At 45.0% G+C, this 6,874-nt stretch overlaps 1 long non-coding RNA gene across 1 annotated transcript; it reads left to right on the top strand.

The window, feature by feature from the left end:
* Nucleotides 1–1,582: 1,582 nt before the first annotated feature.
* Nucleotides 1,583–6,205, top strand: LOC141253053 (uncharacterized). The gene is made up of 3 exons (XR_012314208.1): nt 1,583–1,803; nt 3,553–3,641; nt 5,872–6,205. It is a non-coding gene; the product is annotated as an uncharacterized lncRNA (long non-coding RNA).
* The last annotated feature ends 669 nt before the right edge of the window (nt 6,206–6,874 follow it).

The raw sequence follows: 6,874 nt of genomic DNA, 5'->3' as shown, positions 1-6,874 counted from the left end.
TACTGCCAGTATTTTAACGGTCCTGGTGCTGTTCCTTGGCAGCATAGTGGGCAACTACTCGTGTTTCTACACTACTGACATTTCTGTACTGATGTATCTAATAAACTGTGTGTTCTACTATGCAAAAGCTTTGTTACTCATTCCTTCAGTAGTAGCAGTAGTCACCGCAGTAAGCAGTCCATATATATATATATATACATATGTATACACATGCGTATACAGATACATACATACATACATACATACATACACGCATACACACACGCATATACATTCGTGTACTCGTATGTAAACAGATTCATCCATGTACTCATACATATTTTTAAGTACATAAATATATACACACACACACTCATATACACATACGTATGCAGATAACTATATATACACATACATACTCTCAAACATACAGATATGCATACACATAAATGGCCATTTACATCTCTATATATATATATTCATATAAATATATGGACATCCATACATCTGTACAGGAACAATACACACACCAGTGTTCCCGTCTGACCGGAGACGCAGTAGCGATGTTAAACCAAGGCCGCCCAATCAGAACGCAGTAGCGTCCACCAATCGGAGATGAGGAGGCGCGGAAAAGTGATGTTATGCACGCCTTTGTGACACAGTACAGTCCCTATCAAGGTGTGGATCGTTGAAATAGCTGCTATGTGAAAGCGTCCCAACGACCGCCGAGATCGTTAGTTAGATCGCTGGGGCGGCCGAAATCGTTGGGAAGTTCTGCATGTTTGACATCTCCCCAGCGATCACGGAGTGACTCTCCAGCGATCCCAAAACCGTGACGCACTAACGATCTCGCTACCGATCTCGTTATGTGTGACGGGGCCTTTAGAGGTCTCCCAGGATTAATTAGACCCTGGGTGGTCTGTACTGATTAAAAGCACTTGGTTTGTATACATAATTATGCATAGTACTGACTAATGGGGAAACTGTTATACTAACCTTTTATTTAGGCTAAAACCATCAATGGTACTTGCATTCTACTTTTAGATCCTGGACATATTTCTATTATCCAAACAAAAAACTGATGTTATAGGGATTGTCTGACAGTGAAATATTTTTTGTTAAGCATAGATTGACTAAAAACAATAAAAGGAGGCATAATCATCTTCCAGCTTCCCCTGTAGATCCAGCGCAGGCAGCTCCGGTGTTGGCTCCATTGTGAAGACACAGCACCGCTGTCATGGAGGTAACTTGCATGCCTCCTCAGCGCCGCCCTACTCACCATGTGACTTCTCCTTGTATCAGGCCATCTCGCTGAGTTTGCCTCTTGCAACAATCCTCAACACCGCTGCATCTGCATTTGGCTTTAGGGGGGCATAGCCAATTTCTGCAGGAATTTAGCCCTGTTGTGTCCTGCAGAGATTAGTTTCTCTGGCCTATCCCAGCAGGGTGCAAGCAGGATATATATTAGGCAGCACCTCCCACCACTCCTTGCCCGAACGTTGGTTCCTAGCCTGTTAGTAACTGATTAACGCATACCTTTGTATTCTGTCCCGTTATCGACCAGGCCTGTTTACCCACTTTGCTTGACATCTCTCCAGCTTTGAATTGTGAACTGGTGCTGCCTGCCTCTACTTCGGAACGTCGGACTATGCTTCAGTCCCACTCTCCTGTACCTCGTACTCGCATCTCTAAACCTCCAGTCAGTTGCTGCAGTCCCGGGAGGTGCCCTGGAGTGGTACCTGGTGTCTACCGGCAGCCTAGCCCATCCTCACCATCAGAGGCTCTAATGAAGACCCAGTAGACACTTAGTCACGACACTTCAAGGTAAGCCTGGTGCAGTTGTTCCTCATCCACCAGCGTTACAACCGCTGTTTCCGGTAATTGGTTGCAGCATTCAGGTGACTACAAGGTATGCATCTGATGATGGTCTCTACTAGTCACTTGATCACTGTAGCCAATTATGTCCTACTTTTGGAAAGGGGTTAAAGCAATTAATTTATTAATTTTCATATCTTTGCACTGTACATCTATCCATTGTAAGCTCTTGTGAGCAGGACTCTCAGTCCCAGTTTTAGAAATATTAATTTGTTTGCCTTATTTTGTCTGTACGAGTATTTTCTCAATTGTACAGTGCTGCAGAATATGCTGGTGCTTTATAAATAAAGAATATTAAAGCCCCACTCAAGTGATTTTTTTATTTGTCCCTTTGCAATGTATCATGTATGTAAGTGTTAGGCCGGGGTCCCACTAGCATATGGCATCGGATGCGATATGCTGATGACATTCGGCTCCTGCTCTGCTGTGAGCGGGAGTCGAATGTCAGTGCTCCATGCTCCGATCCTCTCGCATAGAGAGGATCACAGCACAGCTGCAGAGGGGACAGAGAAATAAATTTCTCCATCTCCTCTGTTGCTGGCATCGGCGGGTATCGTACTGCACTCAGGTGATATCCGAGTGCAGTGCGATGTTTCACACGCACCCATAGGCTTATATGGGTGCGTGCGATCCGAATCTGGCATGCAGTCGCAGCATGCTGCGATTTTTTTTGCAGCCCAATCGCAATCCGATTGGAGCTGGAAAAAAAAACGTCACTGAGCACACCATCATAGGATTAAATTGGTCCGAATGCAATCCGATTTTATATCGGATTGCATTTGTCAGATGTAATCGCAAGTGAGAGCAAAACCCTTATGAAGATAGTAATATATTTACCAATTGTCATCTTTTCCCGGTTTCAGCGGTGCTCCGGTGCGCTCCAGCACCAGGATACCGCATCTGTAACCTGACGGATCACTTTTTTGGAGCAGTTGTTACGTTCTCATTGTAAGTCTATGAGACTAAGAAAGAGGCTCTTTAGCACTGAGAAAATTCAGAAAGTGACCTAACTCCACGCAGCAACCACTGTGTGATTCTGCCGGTCAAAAATGCAGTCACATGGTAAGGCAACAGGCGAGAGTACCGGTGAACCCGGGAGAAGGCGGTAAATATGTTACTACATCCCTGACACTTACAAACATGATACCTAACAAAAGGAAAAATGGAAAAAAAAAATGACTGGGGTGGTGCTTTAATATTTTTATAATAGTAGCATGAGTCACATTTCCTAAAATTCACAGCAAAATGGCAATTCAAAACATTTTGAAACTCGATTTGCAAAAAATATATATATATACTTGCTCGGTTCCATTTCTCACTCTGCTGAAGCATGAGAGAGTGGGCTAACCTCATTTTGCGGAGGAGGAATGAAGGAATCCGGCACAACCATCCGACGTTAAAATTCAGTTTATTAACAAGCCATTAAAAACAAGGATCCAAGGAAACCATATAAAACCTAGGTTTAATATGGTTCCCTTGGATCCTTGTTTTTAATAAACTGGATTTTATCATCGAATGGTTGTGCCGGATTCCTTCAATCCTCCTCCTCTTTATGGCTGTGCCTCACTAGCAGGAGTGGCACCCTCCACGTGTATCTCCATCCCAGATATTGATTACTTTGCAGTTTTGTGAGCTCCATCCATTTTCCCTTTTTCCCTCTTCTCTTAACCTCATTTCTTGTTATCACATTTTATATAGGGTTAATCAGTACCTGGGCCATCATAGATCAGATCCCAGTGGAGCACAGTTTGTATGGCAAAGTCAATTTACATCTCCTGAGTCACTGGGTAAGTCTCTCTCTCCTGTACAGTGTAAGCTCTTATGGTCAGCGGGGTCCACTTACATTGTACAGGAGAAAGAGAAAGCTCTTATGGTTAGCAAGATCCTCTCTCTCTCCTGTAGAGTGTAAGTGACTCGCCCCCTGGGCCGTGGGGCACTCGAAACCGGGCTTCAGCGTGATGATGGGGGTAGTAGTGGCAACCCGGTCCGTGGCTCAGGGTGGTCAGGCCAGTGGTAGTCTACTATGTGCTTTGTAATGTCCGACTACGCCACCCGTGGATTGCGGTCAGGGCTAACAGCCGCTGCAGTGCAGACCGCTGAGGCTGGTGTTGTGGGTGCAGCAGGATTTATGCGGGCAAACGTGGGCCCCGTTTCCCGCTATCCTATATGGTGCCTTACTAGCAGGTTTAGCGAGGGGTCGCACCAATATATGATCACGACCTCCGGTTCTTGGCTGAGGATTATTTTCCTCCACCAACTTGGGATCCGGTACCCTTTCCTTGCCTGACCCGTCACCCGTAATTTCCTGGGTCCTTAGGGTCCCTTCTTCCTTCGTGTTCCTGGGCCTTTCTCTTCGGTTCCTTTCTCTTTCTGTTCCGTTCCTTTCCTTCTCTCCTTCCCGCCCGACCCATGTCCCTAGGCCTGGCTCTGGAGCAGAACTCCAGCAGAGCCTCTGCTCCCCTCCTCCTCCACTCTCACTTCCTCCTCACAGACTGCACTTCTCTCCTCTCTCCTCTCTGAACTAAGATGGTGCCCACCTTATATACCTCCTCCTCTCTGTCTGAGCCCAGGTGACCTGCAACCAATGAGCTCCTTCCTATGCCCAGGAACCAACCCCTATCTGCTCCCACATCACTAGGGTTCCCCCCCTCCCCACTCCAGCCAGGGACATAGTCGGTCGTGCCTGCATAATAATGGGAGCAACGTAGAGCTGTCCCCCGGAACTGAGGAGTGTATATGTGTGCAGCTAACTGAGCCCTGGTCCATACTCCATCCTTACCCGGGAGTGGAATACCACACCTCTGGTTGAGGTGCAATACCCCTAAAGCGGCCGAACCCTCGGGGCTCGGGGCGCTACATAAGCTCTTATGGTCAGCGAGGTTCCCTCTCTCCTGTAGAGTGTAAGCTCTTATGGTCAGTGGGGTCCTCTCTCTCTCCCCTGTAGAGTGTAAGCTCTTATGGTTAGCAGGGTCCCCTCTCTCGTGTAGAGTGTAAGCTCTTATGGTCAGTGGGGTCCTCTCTCTCTCCCCTGTAGAGTGTAAGCTCTTATGGTCAGCAGGGTCCTCTCTCTCCTGTAGAGTGTAATCTCTTATGGTCAGTGGTGTCCTCTCTCTCCTGTAGAGTGTAAGCTCTTATGATCTGCAGGATCCTCTCTCTCTTGTAGAGTGTAAGCTCTTATGATCTGCGGGGTCCTCGCTCTCTCCTGTAGAGTGTAAGCTCTTATGGTCAGCAGGGTCCTCTCTCTCCTGTAGAGTGTAAGCTCTTATGGTCAGCGAGGTTCCCTCTCTCCTGTAAAGTGTAATCTCTTATGGTCAGTGGTGTCCTGTCCTCTCTCTTTGCCCACTCCCCTATGTGTATTTTCCGAGCAATTACAAGCTTTCCACCAATGAGATTTGCGTGAATTTATTTGACGCTAATTGAATTTTTGGGGAACATTCGGCGAAGTTGGCAAATTCTAATTTCAAAAGATCTCCTCACCTGTAGTGACATTCCATCGGTGACTTATGGGATGATTGGCCTCACCTTTTGTTATAATAGTCCAACAAATTCTCCATCTCTGCTGAATGGTTCATACTACTGTTAAGTGAATTCACCTTCCGCTCATTACGGCCTCTGCTGGTCTCGATAAATACATTTTCTTATGCTTCGATGATAACATTCCCCCTAAAGTATGCGTTATGTATAATGGTTGTTACCCTGACACTGATTACCATCAGTTAGTTAGGTTTAATTATACTGAAGGACGTATTACTTCCAAACAACTCGCACATAAACAAGAATCATTAGCTTTTGCAGCGCTGTCATCTCAAAACCCAATATTATATTTGTGTACCTTGTACATACGCTATCAATGAGGCTAATTAACCTCTTGATTTAAAAACAAAAGCACCATTACGAGGAACGCGTCTCGTAATCCTTCACACTACATAAGTTCTGGCAAACTGGAGTGGAATGAACTATGTTTGCCTCATCTATTTTCTTACATAATTACTGCACGTATTAATTGTTTCATTCCAGGTCTACCGGTACCTGTGAAGGTTAAGAGATCCGCCATGTTTAAATGCGCCTTTATCCATCTGTTCATCGGAGACGAAGATAAGCTTTTGTTTTCTACAACCTTTCTGTTCTGTCAATTGCTTTCAACGGAATCACAGCGTTTAAAACTCAATTGTCACTTGTGATGACCACCGGACCGCGGGTCTCTTGAGAGCGATCTTGTCTAAAAGGGTACTCAAGAGATTATAGTGGTGGGGTGGAGAGGCGGGGGAAAGAAATTGTCATGATGTATTTTTTGTAATCTCGACATCTGTCTGTTGGGATTTGGACAGACATTTGCGAGCCCCAAACAGATTAATAAGAAAGGTGAAGATATAGAGAAATACAAGCCTACAACATGTTTCATTACAGTAAAAAAAATATTGTTAAATAGTAAAAAAAAAAAAACATGTTTTAAAATACTAAAATTATAAAGGATTTTCTCCCTACTTTGAGCCTTCTCTGTACTCTCTTCATTATTCTGATTTTACACAAAGGCACAAAGAGATTTTTCTTATGGATTCTGTGGGTGGTAAAGTTCGTGACCGTAGGGTCAGGGAAGGCAGTCTCCGAACTGACAGGTGGAATTTCAGGAGTGGTGGAAACAAGATCAATACCAGGCTGAATTTGATTTTAGCTCTTTATTGATGGAATGGCTACTCGTGAAAATAATATTTCAAATTACACAACATGTGGGAACAAAATAATAAAGTTACTAAGGCAGAAGTTATAATGTGGTTCAGGTAATGCCAGTTGCACTTAAAGGTGTTATCCAGGATAATATAATTTTTTTAGTACTGGCCCAAGATCTAACACGCAGATAGTTGCTACCTATCGGTGCCGATATCTGCTAGCACAGAGCGGTCACAGTCCGCTCCTGCAGGGGATTCAGCGGCTTCCGCTGACGTCACATAGACAGAGCAATGGCTTGTCTTCCACTCTGCTTTGTTAATTGGGTGTCACTGACGACGTCATGCTGATTGAC

This window comes from Phyllobates terribilis, unplaced genomic scaffold, assembly GCF_046119375.1.
Source record: "Phyllobates terribilis strain yellow unplaced genomic scaffold, ASM4611937v1 Scaffold_2__4_contigs__length_985480577, whole genome shotgun sequence".
Lineage (NCBI taxonomy): Eukaryota > Metazoa > Chordata > Amphibia > Anura > Dendrobatidae > Phyllobates > Phyllobates terribilis.
This window is presented reverse-complemented; position numbering and strand designations above follow the sequence as displayed.